General features: G+C 43.3%; 1 long non-coding RNA gene across 2 annotated transcripts; it reads left to right on the top strand.

Annotated features, from left to right (window-relative positions):
• Positions 1-2,368: 2,368 nt before the first annotated feature.
• LOC310700727 lies at positions 2,369-18,608 on the top strand. 2 transcript variants are annotated; one of them, XR_014522764.1, is made up of 5 exons: positions 2,369-2,477; positions 4,372-4,454; positions 6,015-6,120; positions 15,449-15,560; positions 18,138-18,608. It is a non-coding gene; the product is annotated as an uncharacterized lncRNA (long non-coding RNA). The 2 variants fall into 2 exon arrangements; XR_014522763.1 differs by lacking the exon at positions 15,449-15,560.
• Positions 18,609-18,916: the final 308 nt, after the last annotated feature.

Genomic DNA, 18,916 nt, shown 5'->3' with positions numbered 1-18,916 from the left:
GTCATGGCTTCATGCAAATCCATGATTCTGATGTGTTATCAGTCCTCCGGTGGGAGCTGTGCTCTGACAACATGCAAATCCTGGATTGTGAAATGGCATGACAAATCCACCAGTGGGGGCTGTTTGGTGACAGCTTACATTTTTATGTATACAGGAAGAAATAAGGACCAGTATGTGGGCCAATATGATAACCAATGGATCCATGGAGTTGCAGAAAAGTTCTATAAAAAAATTGGAACAACATTTTCTCTGTAGGCCTCAAGCTATTTATTCATTTATTGCAAAGCAAAGCGATATAATCTCTGGCCTCACGAGAGAAAACAACAGATCAGTACACATCCATTTTCTTGATTGATGGCCAATAACTGGGAAGTCAAAGTTGGAAATGGCACTTGCATTAAATCAGACCTGAAGAACATTATAGGACATGGGTATTGCCATAAATAAAGGCAAATCTTCTCTTGCTCTGCCTTAGATTTGTATATACATTTGAGCCAAGTTTGACAAAGGAGCTGACCTTGTTTTCCAACCAGAAAATGAGATGTCTGACCTCTATCAATAGAGCCTACGTTTGAAAACACTGTTTGGACTATCATGAAAAAATAGTCAAGAAAGAAAGAGAAAGGAGGAAATGGCTAAATCAGGAATGACATGGACATAGGAATAGGCTGACCAGCAAATTTTGCACTGCTTTGGTATGACTGGCACTCAGTCATGAGTCCATTGCATCCGTTGCATCCATTGTATATACAAATTTTGTGTGCATCCCCCCCCCGGACCTTTATGTAAAATACAGCCTTTTCGATGCAATCACTAGTAAAGTATGCATCTTATCTGTAAAAATGTATATTCTTTGCACACTTTTTGCACACCAAAAGTACATAATACTGAGAAGCGGATAATCCAACTAGGTGTTGGGTCCCAATCCACAAGAAAGTTTGAGAGTGTCAGGTCAGATTGGTCTGCTGTGAATAGTGGGCCAATCAAATCTGCTCCATCCCCACACAGGGGATTTGCTGGCACTGCTCCAGGATATGGCTGTGTGATCTCTCCTTGACTCAGTTAAGAATTTTCTTGATGTGCATGAGCTTTCCCAGAGATCTCTCAGAAAATAACTTTGCTTTTCTGAGAGTGGTCTTCTGGTTCATAATGTTGGTTTGTATGTGCTGATGATGAGCATGTGTGTGTATTAACTTGGTATAATGCCATTCAGATTTGTACTATTCAATGCACGCCCCTCTCCCAGAAAGCCACTTCCGGCTTGCCCAGGAGGTGGGGTTGCGGGCTTCACGCCCACCCCACGTGAGCAGGGGCTGGTCGCAGCCCCCGCGAGAGCAGGGGAATCCTGGCCGGGCCTGCCCCCCCAGCCAATCAGCTGGCTGGGGGCGTGGCCTGTCCTATTTAGGGCCAGCGCTGAGGGGGCTCGCCCTCTTTTCGCCGGCTAGCCCTCACGTTTTCCCACCCTCCCTCCCTTTAAGTGGGCTTTAGGTAGGTCTTTGACTTTGCTATGGACTTTGGTCTGTCACCGCAAGGGGCATGGTAGGAATTTTTCCCAATTGGCAATTTCTAGCCTTTTGGTTTTTCGCCTACCTCGTAGCAACTCGTCACAACTTCTCGGCATTGGCGGTAGGCATTGGTAAGAAGGGGTTAAGAGGATGTGGGGGGGAGGAACGCCATCACCTCCCCCCAGTGAGCGAAGGGTGGTCCGTTAAAGGACTCCGGGGTGCGTGGCCCTGTCCGAAGCCTATGGAGGTGAGGGCCAAAGGCACGCCTCAGAGCAGTGATCCGGGGGAGCTCCTAGTCGATGTGCCTCAGCAGGAGACTCCCCCGATATAGTGTTAACCCTTCCCCGTGTCTCCAGCAAATGGGCTGGAGCCGGATAGTCGTTAGGACCAATGCCTAAGCCAATGCCTCTCATTCCTGAATTCAATAAAGTTGTGGCCTAATTCGCCCAATTAGCCTTATATTATGGTGTCTCGTGTCTTTATTTATCCTGGTGGGGGGCGGGAACTCGCCACGCAACACCACATCTAGGAACTTACTTTATTAGGCCAAACCTTTATTAGGCATTTCTTCTTCTTCTTCTTCTTCTTCTTCTTCTTCTTCTTCTTCTTCTTCTTCTTCTTCTTCTCCTCCTCCTCCTCCTCCTCCTCCTCCTCCTTCTCCTTCTCCTCCTCCTCCTCCTCCTCCTCCTCCTCCTCCTCCTCCTCCTTTGGCAATCACTCATAGCCAAGTAAGATGGTCTTCCATAAACACGGTTTTAACAATGAGTCTGTAAGTGACTGTAGAGGCCAATTCTGGATCTACACATCCTTTCACAGTGGGGACATAGGTTTCTAGGCGGGAGTTGATCACGGTGTGGGTTTGACAAGCATGCCTTCCTCTTAGCATGTTTCTCCCTTGTGTCCTGAGTTCAAGTGTCTTCAAAGCCCATGACACCTTTGGTAAAGGCTGTTCTCCAATTGGAGCACTCACAGGCAAGTGTTTCCCAATTGTTAGTGTTTATACTACTTTTTTTAGATTTGCCTTGAGAGAGTCTTTAATCCTCTTTTGTTGACCACCAGCATTACGCTTTCCATTTTTAAGTTCGGAATAGAGGAGTTTGGAAGACGATAATCAGGCATCACACACAGCTAGTAACAAGTGGGGGGGGGGGTCGTCCTGCTGGCCATGCAGTAAACAGCAGAAACTCAGAGCTCCCAGAGAAAATATTTTAAAAGACAGATTTCTCACTCTGAAGAACAAGTATTATGAAGCAAAGAATACAGATCAGTCCTTAAGAACTTTTCAAGCAGGAATGTAATCTGGAGTAGTGAAATAATCAACACTACTACTTAATTTCTGGGCTAGACGCCAGCCCTGGGCCAGACACCAAACTTATCAGCTGGAAAAGAACTCAAAGCAAAGGACTTGTGAAGACAAAAATGGACAACTAGAAATGATTGGACCTCTTTCATTCAAACAATATAATTAATTGCTCTTACTGTACTTCTGGTCTCCGAACCTGAAACCTGATACCAGATCAGAGACTAGATTTAATTGAAGCAAAAGAACTTGAAAGCGAAAAACAACAATAAATACTACAAAGCAAACAGGAGTGGTCAAGCCAAGAGATATTCGCATTAAACTGTAAGGGAATTAGTGCGACTTTAAGGCACAGGACATAGCGATTCAGTGTCACAATTGAGTTGGCTAGATGCCAATAGACAAGTCCCATGAGGCAAACCAAACCAAAATAAATTGGGTAAGGGAAGGGGAGCACCTATCAGATTGAAGTGTCCAGTGATTAACCAGAGCTTAATCAACAGAAGCAATTATGGCAAGCAGACAAGAGAAACAAAGTGGAGATGGAAGTAAGAAAAATGGGAAAAATGGAAATGGAACTCAGAGGGGGAGTGAAGAGGACTTAGGGGCAAAATATAAAGAAAAAAGGCATCAAAAACCAGTAGACATCTTGGATAAAATGCAATAAATGATGCAGAAAGGCAAAGAGATTCTCAGAATCAGGGAGAAGTTGATGAAAATATTTCCATCTCATTGGAAACAATGGCAGGGAAATGGTGGGGGCTTTTAAAATGCGAATTGGAGTTCAAAAGTGTCTTCTGTCTTCACTTCCTCACTGCCAATGAAAGTCCAGTAGGACTTAAAGAGTCCTGTCTTGCCTCCCAATGCAATGACAGACTCTTAGGTGTACATAAGAAAGAAAGCTTTATTCATAGCTTACAACAATTCAGGTCAGACTAAAGGGACAGATCACCAAAGGCATGACTAAGACTTCAAGAAACATCAAGGCTCCAAAATCAGACAAAAAATGTAAGTGTATCTGAAGAAGTGTGCATGCACACGAAAGCTCATACCAAGAACTAACTTAGTTGGTCTTTAAGGTGCTACTGGAAGGAATTTTTTTATTTTTAAAAATGTAAAGATTATCACAGAATATGTGAAGCCTAAAGACAGCTATCCTTTGGCATTCGTACTACTGAGAGTTTTGCAATGTAGTTTTCCAACCCAACCAAAATGCACTTATTAAGAGGAAGTGTGCATAAATACATATATCTAAGTGAGCAAGGCATACAAAGATTGCATTATACTGGGGAAAATTGTTTGCAAAAATGTATATATCAGTCAAAATTCCATGCTAACATTTGTTTATTAGGAGAAATTTGCTAAATGGCTGACAAGTCTTCATGAGGGATTTTTTTTTATAAAATGCAGAAATGTGGCGAACTGAATTTAAGATTGGAAAAAAATGAGAAACTGAGAAGAACCTAAGTTGATTCATGTATCCCTTTCCCGAGGTAAATGTGAAGGCACAACTATATTCAAATACAAATTAATTGAGCTGTCACATCTTGCATTTAACACTATTAGATTTCATGAAAATATTCCTGGGTTGAATGCACCCCAACTGGAATTGAAGTCCTTTTGTGTCTCTCCTGCCCTCAGATTAAAAGGTAAAGAAAGAAACACCTTCAATTTGTGTTCTATCCCAAAATCTTTCAGGCATTTCTTCCTCTGATTGTCATGTTAGAAACACTAAAAGGACTGAATGACAAGCATTGCTAAGTCCAAGGCCCACCAGCCTTTGACAGGGCTTTCATAACATTTCCCCTTAAACTACAGTGACTGGCAAAAGGTAAATATGTTCTGACACTCACTGATCTTGAAGCCCCAGCCACCTAGCCTGACTCACAGTTCCTGTGTCTACTGATAGTTGGAATAAGGGAGTTCTGTGGCCCCAGGCAGAGGGTGCTTGTCTTTTTAGCAGTGGTTTGCAAACTTCTGGCCTCCAGGAGACCCTTTTCATACCATTTCACTCTGGGTTTATGCTGTAATTGAAAATGCAGTGAGCATTCAGTCCTGTGCATTATAGATGAAGGGTCGGAGGTTGGAATCCCCACGAGGGACACAGGTGGCACTGTGGTCTAAACCACTGAGCCTCTTGCTCTTGCCAATCAAAAGGTCAGTGGTTCGAATCCCCGCGATGGGGTGAGATCCTGTTGCTCTGTCCCAGCTCCTGCCAACCTAGCATTTCAAAAGCATGCTAGTGCAAGTAGATAAATAGGTACTGCTGCAACGAGAAGGTAAATGGCATTTCTGTGTGCTTTGGTTTCTGTCATGGTGTCCCATTGCACCAGAAGCAGTTTAGTCATGTTGGCCACATGACCAGGAAAGCTGTCTGTGAACAAACGCCGGCTCCCTCGGCCTGAAAGTGAGATGAGTGCCGCAACCCCATAGTCGCCTTTGACTGGACTTAACCATCATGGGGTCCTTTACTTTTTACCTTTACAATAGCTCAGTGTTAGAGCATCTGGTTTTGCATACAGGAGGTCCTGGAATCTCTAGGTAGGTCTGAGAGAGAACCCTCTCAGAAACCCTGATAAGCCACTGCAAGTCACAATGCCAAGCTAGTTGTACCAAACAGCTGACTCAACACAAGACTCCTTCCAATGTTCTATCATTCATGGAAGCATTCTGAGGTAAACTCTCGATTTGGCCTCACCATAGCTTCATGTAAATTGAAAATGAACCCTAGAACAACTGCCCTGTGGACAGTTGTTTATGCCAGAGGAAGCAAACTACCTCTCAATAAAGCTTCTGACAAAACCCTTGTAGTTTTTGGGGAAGTCTATGGTTCCCCCAGAGCACAGATTTGAAAGCCACTGCAGTCTCAGTTCTGGAGAACCTTCTCACCACTTTGGGTTTCTAGTTGGCTGGGTTACTTCTGGTTTCTATCCTAGCCCACTCCTCAAATATCAAGGCTGGACCCAGCAGCACCTCCATGATTTTCACCTGATCACAAAAAGGCACTACAATCCCATTCATTATATTATCACTGCATTTGGGGGGTTTCCAAATCTTGTAATATTTGCAAAAGCAACATCATTAGATCAGAACAAGCAGCTGCTAGCGGGCCCAGGAAGACTCTCCTCCAGAAAAGTGCAGAGAGACTTGAGATCATGTTGACAAGCTATGTGTCTATGCGTACATTATAATAAGTGTATTCATTTAAGATTCGGCAAGCAGTACAGAGCCCTCCTCCTTGCCTTCAACCACCGCAGAGAACCAAGCATGCCAACAACGCCAACAATTTGACCTGGACTGATGCACTCCTAAAATGTAAGAATACTAAATAAATGTCTGTGGTTGACACTTGGTGCTATTCTCTCTCTCTCCCCCCCCCCCTTTTGTATGTTTGAAAATAAATTTTGTGATACAGTCTTATCCTCTAGGTATATTGCCAAAATTACTCTCTTTCCATGGGGTGGGAAAACAGCAGCTTCTAGAGGTTTCTTTTTTTATATAATATTTATTGAAATTTTACAGACAGTAAAAAGTTACAGAATAAAAAATAAAAAATAACAATAATAAAAAAGAAAAAAGAAAAAGATACAAAAATACAAAGACAAAATACATGAAAAGTAAAAAACAATTAAAAACAAATCAATATTTTCATGTCTTATATTTCATTTACTTGTTTCCTGACCTCCTCACACCTCCCTTTTTTGTATTCCAGTTCACATGGTTAATTCAGCAAATCCCTTCCCTCTTTGTTTTTATCTTAATTCTATATCTTAACATATTATAACTTCGTATTTTCATCTAGTTATCAATCCATTTTTACATATTCTTTTTAACCTTATTGCTAAAGCTGTTTCATTTCAATCCAACATCATTTTAACATTTATTAATTTTACAATATTTCTGCAAATAGTCTTTAAATTTCTTCCAATCTTCTTCCACCAACTCTTCTCCCTGGTCTCGGACTCTGCCAGACATTTCCGCCAGTTCCATGTAGTCTATCACTTTCATCTGCCATTCTTCCAAGGTGGGTAGATCTTGTGTCTTCCAATACTTTGCGATGAGTATTCTAGAAGAAGAATACTCAGCAGCTTCTAGAGGTTTCAGGAACTTGTGACAAGCTGGTTGTTCGCCTGTTTCACACACTCGCTCACCTGTGCCTTTTATTATCTCCATTTACATATGAATTGACACATCCCATTGATGCAATCCACAGACAGACTGTTATATTTAGCTATGCACCGCCACCCGTTCCCAATTCCTCCACCCCTCTGCTATCAGGCATCAGATCAATAAAATAAGAGAAGTGGCGATAAAGACTTCCTAATTCTTGGAATAAAAATGTAACTGCACTTCATGTTCTATTTAATGTCTTGTGCTAACATAAGCTGCAGCATATTTTGATTCACTCTGTCACTGCCTCATCCCCTGCCTGATGCATTTAAGCAGACATGGTAAGATCTCGATTCCACTTAAATATTTGCATTTTTGGTACATTTCGTATCATCTTATCATCATAACAATCTGGATATGTTTGGAGCTCTTTCAGCACAAGCATAATCAGAAGGAGGGCACTGTATTTCCCAGGAGTCCCATTGTTGCTAGGAAGTCATTTTTATTCAGAAAGCTGGAAATCGGTTTCTTGGTTTCTTATTGCGAGAAGGCACATAAATATATTAATAGCTTAAAAAAAAAAGTAGCAGGAGAGACCAGCCATGATGAAAGGGGTATTCTTGGGTAGCGTGAAGGAGGCTTGGCAACCTTTTGATGTTACCTTTTAGGGCATGGTATCAGACGGCAGGTTGCCAGGAACAGATAAGACAAGGAAAAGTCCTTACCATCTGCTTTTTATTCAATGTTGACAGAGAGAGGCTTGAGAATGCAGCTTCTTGGAACACAGTGGTACCTCGGGTTAAGAACTTAATTCGTTCCGGAGGTCCGTTCTTAACCTGAAACTGTTCTTAACCTGAAGCACCACTTTAGCTAATGGGGCCTCCCGCCACTGCACGATTTCTGTTCTCATCCTGAAGCAAAGTTCTTAACCCGAGGTACTATTTCTGGGTTAGCGGAGTCTGTAACCTGAAGCGTCTGTAACCTGAAGCATCTGTAACCCAAGGTACCACTGTAATGGCATTGTCCTGAGTAAATCTTCACCCTCCCTTTCCCCCCACTTCCTTATTCATCAACAGCACACACACACACACCCTTACAGTTGCCACTTAGGGCCATCTAGCGGTGTAACTAGCTCTCGGGTGCCTGGTACGGCACACACATCCTGCAGCCGGGGGCAGGGCAAGCTGTGTGGAGCCTCTTCGCCGCCTCCCCCTCAGCTATAGGGCAGCTGAGGGAGAGCTGGTGGGAGACACAAGTCCCACGCTGCGGTTTCAGGCAGCACGGAGCCTTCAGGTGCCCAAGCCACCACGTCACTCCCAGGAAAGATGTGTGGCTCGGGCACGCTGCAGGCCCCACGGGAGTGCCGTCCCCCATGGTGTGGTGCCCAGTGCCAGCCGTGTTTCGTTACATTTGTTGACGGAACTAAAAAGTTTTGTGACTCCAATTGTTTAAAATTATTTTTTTAAACTCATATTTTTTGTCATGTTGTCACCCCTCCTCATTGATGACACCCAGGGAGGACCACACACCCTTCCTCCGCCACTGCCGAGCTCTTTGCTCTTCTACTTTTAAGGCTTTCCGGGTTCTGGGAGATGGTGGGTCTGGAATGCTCTGACTCTGCCTCCCTTCCTCTCCCATTATTTCCCAACTTTCCCCCTCATCTTCCTCTGAGCTGTAAAGTGCTCACAGCATCTTTGCAAGGGAGGAAACCAGAACTTGTCACAGCCTTGAGACCTCATCGGCTATATCCTTGTGACTTCCTAGCAGCCCTGCCAGCCAGATCCTCATCTCCCCATGCCCACATGGCTCCATCTTGTTTCCCTCTTGAGGATGGACATCCCAGCTTGAAGGAGCATTGTTCTTTGATCAAGCGTATATTCATTATCATAGAATCATAGTGTTGGAAGAGACCACATGGGCCATCGAGTCCAACACCCTGCCATTTTGGGGGTGAAGATTGAGACACAGCAATGCTTCTGAAAACTAATTGCTGGAAACCACAGGAGGGGAGAGGGCTCTTGGGCTAGAATCTCCTACTTTTAATAATAAATTAAATTTAATAATAATAAGACCCATCTGGTTGCCCCAGCCACTCTGGGCAGCTCCCAACAACAACAAAAAATAGTAAAACAACACCACACACCAAAAAACCTCCCTGATCTGGTTGGCCACTGTGAGAACAGGATCCTGGACGAGATGCGCCATTGGCCGGACCCTGATCTCATGTTCTTATGATTTGTCCAGAACTGTGCACAGCATTCCAAGTGTGGTTTCACCATAGATTTGTATAATAGCATTATGAAATTGGCAGTTTTCTTTCCAATCTTTATGCTAACAATTCCAAACATTGAATAATATTTTTTTTAAAAAAGCTGAGAAGGGCAGGAGCCTCACTACTACCAATGATCATTGGGCATAACTTGGGCTTTGCTGGGGGTAGGCATTTGCGTGGCAAGTCCCCTCCCCCATTTGAAATGAAGACACTAGACACGGTATTTAAGGTTAATGGGCATAAAAAGGCCACAACTTTATTGATTACAGAATTGGAAGGTATTGGCCTTAGGCATTGGCTCCTATCGACTACCCGGCATGGGGTTGTCCACAAGCCGTGGGGATCCTGTTGAAGTACGCCAACTAGGATCCCACGGGTGTCACCGCTCTGGGGCGTGCCGGGGGCCCTTACCTCCCTAGGTTTCGGACAAGGCAACGCCCCCCGGAGTCCTCTACCGGACTACCCTTTTCTTTTGGGGAAGGTGATGGCGTTTCCTTCCCCCCATCATTTGCCTAACAATTGACCCCTGCCAATGCCTAACCGCCAACACCGAATAAGTTGTGACGTTTGCTATGAGGTAGGCGAAAAAACCAAAAGGCTCAAAGTGTGCCAACTTGGAAAAATTCCTACCAGGCCCCTTGCGGCGACCAACCAAAGTCCATAGCAAGGTCAAAGCTAGCTAAACCTAAGGGGTGGGTGGGATGGGAAAAAACCGCTTGGCTGGAAAGGGGCAAAAGAGGGCGGTCCCCGAGCATCCCTAGTCTTAAATAGGCTAGGCCACGCCTCCCCGGTCCGCTGATTGGCGGGCCGGGTTGCCGGCACGCCCGGGGACTCCCTGATCACGCGGGGGCAAGGGCCAGCCCCCGCGTGTGTGGTGTGGGAGGGATTTCTGCCCGCAACCCCCTCTCCTCCCAGGTCGGAAATGGCTTTCCTGAGAATCCACTCTTTTTTTCTACCACCCTGTCCCTACAATTCCTCTTGTGCTTATCCCAAAATAGTAAAGTCTTTCCTTGTGGGAGAACCATTGCAACTATCGTTCTGAAATTTGACAGGCTTCATCCCTTCAGATACAGGGATGGCCACAGACTTGGATGAAAAAGGAACTAGACAAGTTCATAGAGAATGGAGGTAAAAAATATCACTTTGATGAGTAACTAGAGCATCCATGTTTAGAAACAGCCTATCTTTGAATATCATATGTTGGGACAAACAGCAGAGGAGCACTGCATTCATGTCCTGCTTGTGAGGTTCCTGGAAGTCTTGAGATGACAGGCACAGTTTAATGGCCCAGCCATTTCTGAGCTGAGAGACTTGGGACAGAAGAAATGGAGGCACTGCATAAAAGAAAATATCCAACATTATTTAATAATAATGGTGATATTAAACTTGCTCCAGGCTGAAAGAGTACCATTTTCCTCCATTATAACTCCCCTTCTATCAATACAGCCCAGTGTCATTATATATCACCATAATATTCACTCACTGAAGGAAAAGCGTTGTATTGCTCATTTTTCTTGGGTAGGAGAAATAGATTTCTGGGCAGAAAGTGACAAAGAAAACTAAGTTCTGGTCAGGAGTCTTAAATAATTTCTCAGTTTGTTTTTATCATGATGTCTTGTGTCATTCATGAACTGGTTTCAGCAGAGAATATATTTCAGAGGAAAGATTTAGTGACCTCCATCTGATATGTTGATGCGGCTTCTATTATGAGTCCTAAAGGTCTCAAGACTGGGTCACCAGGCTGTTTTGTTGTTGTTGTTTTTGCATTGAAAGGAGTGGTCCACATCTGTTATCATTTAAGATGCTTGAAGGGTTCAGTCTTTGTAAAGTCTGTTATAAAGTTAAGCCTGATCTGCACCTTGATTATAAATTTGTGAGTCACATTTTTGTTAGTCACTAATATTTATATTTCCCAAATGTCCCAATGCAGTTCTCAGTTCAAAATCCATAGCAAGATTTATTTCAAGAGTACTACAATCCTGTATTCACTTACCTGGGAGTAAGCCCCACAAAACACAAAGAGTGGGGATAGGGGGAAAATTCAATTCAGTTAGCCTTTAAACTTGACCCTACCTAATTCACACCTTCCAAAACAATAAGTGAACTGAAATTTGCAATTTCTTTGCAAATTGCATATCTGAATTTTGCAGTGCAGTTCTCCAGCCAAGTAATGCATAGAAAAATGTACAGGCCAGAGTAGAGTGTGCATATAAATGCATATGAGTGAAAACAAAATTCTAAAAATTCATTACATTTTGCTTTGCAAAAATGTTTATATTAGATGAAGTTTCATAAAAGATGTGTGCATGAGGAACAATTCACACTAAAATGCAGATGAATTTTCATGAAGACTTTTTTCATTAACAAAATAACAAACTTAATTGAAAACATTAAGAACTGGACTTAAGATTGTAAAAACAAAACAAAAAATGAGAAATTAACTTTGACAGATAACAGCCATCCTTACTTCTGAGTGGACATGTGTATCATTGTACTGTAATCAAAATAAAAAATTCCTTCCAGTAGCACCTTAAAGACCAACTGTCTTTAAGGTGCTACTGGAAGGAATTTTTTATTTTGACTATGGCAGACCAACACGGCTACCTATCTACTATTGTACTGTAAGTTAACTATATGTGAATTCTTAATGTGTACCTTAGGCTGCTTCTTGGCAAAACTTCCACATTTTGCATTTGCCAGGTTTTTTTGTGGGAGGCTATTATTTAACAAACACTTACTGTGTAGTAGAATTTGCAGAGAATAAATTACAGAGAGTACCTGACCTCAAATTGCAGAGATTGCACAGAAAAGAAATTGAGAAAGAAAAAAAATCAGGGATGGGGAAAACAGCAGCTTGTTAGAACCACAGAAATTTCTGTCTCCCAGTGTCCAAATAACTCGCTTGTCAGTCACAGCTCACTATCTCAGCTTAACCTTCCTCACAGGGTTGTTGTGAGGATTCAATAATAAATAAATCTTACCTTTATAACAGCCATTTCATATACAGCAGGCCCACAACTTACATGGGGGTAATGTTCCATGGCTTCACATGCAAAGGCAAAATCTCACAAAGTCCTCAAGGACACTGAAACTGTCCCACAGTACTATCTCTACCTTAAAAAAAAAAAGGTAAGGGACCCCTGGATGGTTAAGTCCAGTCAAAGGCGACTATGGGGTTGCAGTGCTTATCTTGCTTTCAGGCCAAGGGAGCCAGTGTTTGTCCACAGACAGCTTTGAACCGCCAACCTTCTGATTGGCAAGAGCAAGAGGCTCAGTGGTTAATAATAATAATAGTAGTAGTAGTAGTAGTAGTAGTAGTAGTAGTAGTATTTTTATACCCCGCCCATCTGTCTGGGTTTCCCCAGCTATTCTGGGTGGCTTTCAGCAAAATATTAAAATACAATAATTCATCAAATATTAAAAGCTTCCCTGAACAGGGCTGCCTTCAGATGTCTTCTAAATGTCAGATAGTTGTTTATTTCTTTGACATCTGATGGAAGGGCATTCCACGGGGCGGGCGCCACTACCAAGAAGGCCCTCTGCCTGGTTCCCTGTAACTTTGCTTCTTGCATTGAGGGAACTGCCAGAATGCCCTCGGCGCTGGACCTCAGTGTCCAGGCAGAACAATGGGGGTGGTTTAGACCACAGCGCCACCCGCACCCCCAATATCCCTACCTTACCACGCTCTGGGAAGGTCACGCAAGGCCTCTGGAAGTCTGGAAAGCTGGGTGGGTGCATGGGGGCTTAAAAACTCTTTCCACTGCAGCAAAAGCCTATCACAGCATGAGCTTTTAAAGTGTGCTGCTTTGCTAAACCTGATTCTCGGAAAAAGTCGTGTGAGATCTTGTGGGGTGAGATCACAAGATCTCAGACAGCTCCTTCCAACTGCTTGCTCTCCATTTGCTTGTTTGTTCGCTTGCTTGCTGATTTTCCTATTGCCTTTGCAAAGCTGCAATTGCGTAATAAATCACACATCAGTTGCAGGTCTACTGTATTATACTGCCAATCGCTTGGATCCAATGATAGCACTGGATATATAAAAGCCCTTTCACTTCTTTAAGGCAGGGCACTGAACTTCTCCCCGCTCCAGAGCCTCACACAACACTACACCTCAGGTTGTTTTGAGGATATTGCAACCCTCAGGAGTAGTGGGGAGGCAGAGGAGACTTCAGGGGGTAGAGGGCTGCCCAAAATTGGGGGCCCTGCCTTTCACAACAAGTGATTTCTGCTCATGCAGCCCCTTTGAATCTCAGCTATCTCTGCCCTCCAATATTTTGCCAGATGGCAGATGAATAGTATTGGGAGAAGAAAATATGATATATGGAATAACTATCTCTAAACCACCACTGAAAGGTGTAGCTTGTCATAGTAAGAAATTACACCATGATTGCTTCTAAAGGAGAAAATAGTGCCATTTTCTATCTCTCCTATGACACATATCGGCATGGAAAAGCCATGTGCTCGGCAGAGACTTCTAAAAAGTCACATAAACACAGACACAAACATGGGGAAAAGTTCTGATGGAATCTGTCCTATCAAAGGGACTGTTGGGGCACATAGCAAAAAGCCCTTTTAAATACAGTGGTACCTCAGGTTAAGTACTTAATTCGTTCCGGAGGTCCATTCTTAACCTGAAACTGTTCTTAACCTGAAGCACCACTTTAGCTAATGGGGCCTCCTGCTGCTGCTGCGCCGCCAGAGCACAATTTCTGTTCTCATCCTGAAGCAGAGTTCTTAACCCGAGGTACTATTTCTGGGTTAGCGGAGTCTGTAACCTGAAGCATATGTAACCTGAAGCGTATGTAACCTGAAGCGTATGTAACCCTAGGTACCACTGTAGTCTCTGGTTCATCTTCAGAAGAAAGCTTTTCTCTTCACTTCTTTTGTCTTTAAATGATGTCCCTGAAATGAAAGAGTTTTGGCAAGTAGGAAGTCTCCAAGGGTTTGTGGTGGGAGTGAATAACACTGCAAATAAGATGTGTTAAGGACTTCTGTTGAATACTGAAGGGAGCAGCAATACCCCAAGAGGAGAACTTCATTTTCATGGTGCCTCTTCCTCACTCTGTGTGCTTCCTCCTCTGCTCCTCTTTCACAGCTGTAGCTCTACCTTCAAGTCTTTCTGCTGTTACTTCATGGTGCCCAACCCTGTAATAAGGGGGTCTGTGATAACCCTGGGTGGCACTGTGGTCTAAACCACTGACCCTCTTGGGCTTGCTGTTCAGAAGGTTGGCGGCTTGAATCCCCGTGACGGAGTGAGCTCCCATTGCTCTGTCCCAGCTCCTGCCAACCTAGCAGTTCGAAAGCACACTGGCACAAGTAGATAAATAGGTACTGCTACAGTGGGAAGGTAAACAGCATTTCCGTGTGCTCTGCTTTCCATCATGGTGTTCTGTTGCACCAAAAGCGGTTAAGTCATGTTGGCCACATGACCCAGAAAGCTGTCTGTGGACAAACACTGGCTCCCTCGGCCTGAAAAGCATGATGAGCGCTGCAACCCCATAGTCACTTAACCTTCCAGGGATCCTTATCCTTTGCCTTTGCCTTTATTAAGGCTGCATCTCTGTGCTGTGTTGTTAGTTCCTACATGCACAGTTCAGTGGTCGCATCACTAACCACCAATGCTGGCTGGACTGTCCAGTGAAGACTAAGGTAAAGGGAAGTAATTGTTTGTGCCATATTAATCTCTAGTTACAATTTAATTAGGAGGCTTCATGCCTGTCTAGTTCTAGCTCCGATTCTCAGCCTTTAATGTATCAGTGATAAATGATCATATGTAAATCCCACCTCTCACATGTAATCCCCGCCTTGTACTTATGTTAACCAATCACAAGTTTCTTTGTGTATGTATCAACCAATCAGCCACAGGCCCACCTGTGGCAATGCTTGCAATATTCAATAAAAGAGGCTCCCAGGGCCCGCCCTGACAGACGCCTCATGTTACACCTGCCTCTCTCGTCTCCCGTGATTTTTCATTCCTACACTAAGGTATGGTGAAGAGATTTGATCAGTCTGCTTTTTACAGCAGTCTTACTTAATCTGACACTCCTGAACTTGTTTGTGGATCAAAATGCAAACCCCAAGACAACTCACACACTTCTTCTCATTTTGCGATGTGGTTTTGGTGCGTAAGAAGTGCACACCAAATATATATGCTTTACATCAATATGACTATGTAATTTATGGGAAATACATTGTGAAGTATGGAAAACTACAGATTTTATGCTTGCCATTTAAATGCAGAATTGCTGTGCATTCTTTCAGACAATCCCCCAAAAGTGGGACAGAAAGGATCTATGACTGAGTGCCAGCAAAGCTAAAACGGAATTTAATCCCTTGCTTCCCTTCTGCGATTACAATTTCATCCAGAGCCCGGGTAACTGCAAAACGAAAGGGATGTTTTGTTTAACATGAACGCAAATGCTTTTCATTTGCTCTGGTTTGGTTATAGGATAATCACAGGAGGCTTGCTGGATCAATGGCCAATCTAGTCCAGCATCCTGTTTTCCTCGTGGCCAATCAGATGCCAGCCTGGTACTTCTGTTTCCTTGCCTACACCCACATCTCTTCAAAGCACTTTCCATGCTGCTGTGTTTACAGTACTACCTAGGGGCATGTACATAATGCCATGGTCATACAAAAACAAATTATTTCCTGCAAAATCACAGAAGGCAAAACAAAGTCCTCCCCTCCCCCCCCCGCATCAGTTTTAAGGGTGATGTAATGGGTATGGGGTTGCTCGTGCGTAAGTTGCCGCCTCTCCTGGTTATGTTGCCTTGTTAAACCTTTCTGTCTGGACAGCCCTTCAATTTGTGGCTGCCTCAGTCGCTAGCAGTCACATTTCTTAAATCTTTTCCAACATAAAAGTTGTTTGACACCCAGTCTCCTCCTATTCTCTCTGCTCGGAAGTCTTCTGTGCAGGGAAGGCGTGGGTAGTGGAGGACCCGTGCTCTCCCCGCTGGTGTCCAGTGAAGAGTCCTGGAGCCCTCTCGCTGATTCCCCCATCAGCCCCTCTATATCCCTGGTGTTGCGCTGATTTGCTTCCCCATCTGCGGAGCTGCCTCTCTCCCTGCTGGGCCCTTCTCCAGCATCATTTGAGAGCCCTCCCTCTGCCTCTAGCTCCGATATCAGTTCCCTGACATCCACCTCCCCCCCAGGACCCCCTCCACCCCCGGCCCGACCTGTTGACCCAACTTCGTCCCTTTCTTTGGCTGACGATGCGGGGAACCCACGGAAGGAGCTGTCGCCATCCTCTGAGGATTCAAAACCCGCTTCCCACCCGCTCTGATCCCTTCCCTCGGGGTGGGCCTCCCAATCTGATTCTTCTTCCTCCGAAATCTCTTCTCCCTCCCCTTCGGAGACAGAAAACCCCAGAAAATCCTCTTCATTGTCTGTGGTTCCAAATTGCTCCTCCCAGAATCTCGCTAGTGGTTTGGGTTTGTCCGGGAACAGGCGGTGGAATTCCTCCACCAGATGTCAGTTCCCTGACAGGTGACTAGCCCAAAAGAAAACCCAGCTTCATTTCTCTAGCCATTGTATGACATAATATATTCTCATATAAAATTAACCCCTTAAATGTTGCGGCCTAGAAGGTCCAGAATATTGCCGTTACTATTAAGCATATTCAAGCCCCTACACTGGACCTAAATAAGGCTTCAATGAGATAATTGTTGAATTCCGCGTATCTCATACCCTTCAACATTTCTCTGATGAAAATAAGGATGTCCTATTCAATAATAATAATAATTTTATTATTTATACCCCAACCGTCTGGCTGGTTGCCCCAGCCACTCTGGGCAGCTTTCAACATAAATAAAAACATTAAACATAAAAGACTTCCCTGTATGTTGCTGCCTTCAAATGGATCAGGGTCAGATAATTTAGGGTTGCCATCTTTCAAAAAGTAACTACCAGGACATCCCTAAAGTTGTTGAGCTTTTTCTGGCAAAATGCCAAAAGACCACAATTTTTCCAATTGACTTGCCTAAAGCACTGCCTGGAAAATAAGGACACTTGGAGGGTCTGCTTTATTTCCAATATACCTTACTGGAGTATTTTTGCCTCCATGGCATGTGTCCTTGATTTCTGATAATACTTTTTGTTTTCCTAGATGGAGGGTAAAGAGGAATCTGTAACCCTCTTTATCACTAAGTTTTATCACAAAGTTCCTATTTGCTTTTATTGCTCTGCCCTCTTTTGCCTCCACCCCAGCCCGTGGCACATGGACCCTGGAAGGTTGCTCAGAACAGAATGTGGTCAGGCAGGATAAATGTTCCTCACCCCTGCTACAGACCCTCACCCTCCCTGCCATAGCACACGGTCAAAAAACAGTCAAGTTTAAAAGTTGTCTATTTCTTCCATGCCTGTACCCTTTTGCAGAATCAAAAGGACCCAGTGGATAGCATTCTAGCCAATAAATTTATGCATTTCAGTATTTATTTGGTTTTAAATATTTGTCATACGTCTATTAATATGTTATTTAGTATTTTTATTTTTTATTAAATTTTAATAATACAGAAAAAGAAAAAGAAATGCACCCTACCAGTGCAAAGACATACAAAAATAAGGCTACTATTTACATACACATAAATCCTTCCCACCCCCATATCTTCCCACCACCACACCCTTTGACCCCTTCCACAACATCTCAACTTCCTTATCTTATAGATTTGATACTATCATGGCAATTTTTAAATTTTAAATTTTGATCTCATTAGGACATCCCTAATTAATATTTTCTACTTTACGTCTTTAATCTAAGCACATCAACATATTCTTTCTTGAACAGTGTTTGTCCATGAGTTCTTCGAAACATTGCCATTCTGGTCTGAGTTTTTGGTTTGTCTTTCATCTGTTGTATGCAGTTAGCTTTGTCATTTCTATAAGCATTTTAGAGCATTACAGCATTTTTAATTTGGTAATATTTCTGTTTCACTTTTCCGGCTTCTGCGAGAAAATCATCTTTAAAAAAAGGAAGGGAAGAAAAGAACATCAGATGCTTTTGTCAAAAGCAGGGATGTGTGCAATGCCGTTTATTATTTTGTTAAGACCCTTCCACCCGAGATAACAGACAACAGATGCAGGAAAGCAAGGAGATATAAATACAAGAACATGCGTCAATTTGCTGACAGTGTCAACCTCTGTTTTTCCATGAGGCACATGGCAGAGATACAAGGAAGATGCAAGACACAGGAAAGCAAAAGTGATGCTATAAACTCTCCTGACCTAACCTCTTTTGTCAAACAGACTGGGATGGAGGATTTTGCTATTGTTGATTTTGTGAGGGGAGGGGAGGCAGTATATTTGGGCTGTGAACCCTAACTGAAAATTGAGGAACACTTCTTTAACCTTCAAGTGACAAAAATAGAACTTCGCAGTTAACACTGGCTTGCTGCTCATGGAATCACACAGCAAAAATGGGTACCGTCAGATTATCCAACCCCACCCTATGTCCCAAGTCATAATCCAAAGGTGGATCTGGGGAGTGTAGCAATATCAGAGATGATGGATGGATGCATGGTTATTATTATTATTATTATTATTATTATTATTATTATTATTAGAATTAGAATTTATATACCAGTCTATACCCGGGGGTCTCAGGGCAGTTCACAGAATAAAATCAAGATATAAAACGACAAAATACCTAATAAAAATAGCCTCCCCCCCATTAAAAAACAACACATTTTAAGAGGGCATAGAATGTAAATAGGATCAACCAAAGGACTAGTT

The sequence above is a fragment of the Podarcis liolepis genome, assembly GCF_965112155.1.
Source record: "Podarcis liolepis genome assembly, chromosome: 2".
Classification (NCBI taxonomy): Eukaryota; Metazoa; Chordata; class Lepidosauria; order Squamata; family Lacertidae; genus Podarcis; species Podarcis liolepis.
The sequence above is the reverse complement of the archived record's forward strand: the minus strand, read 5'-3'. Positions and strand labels throughout refer to the sequence as shown.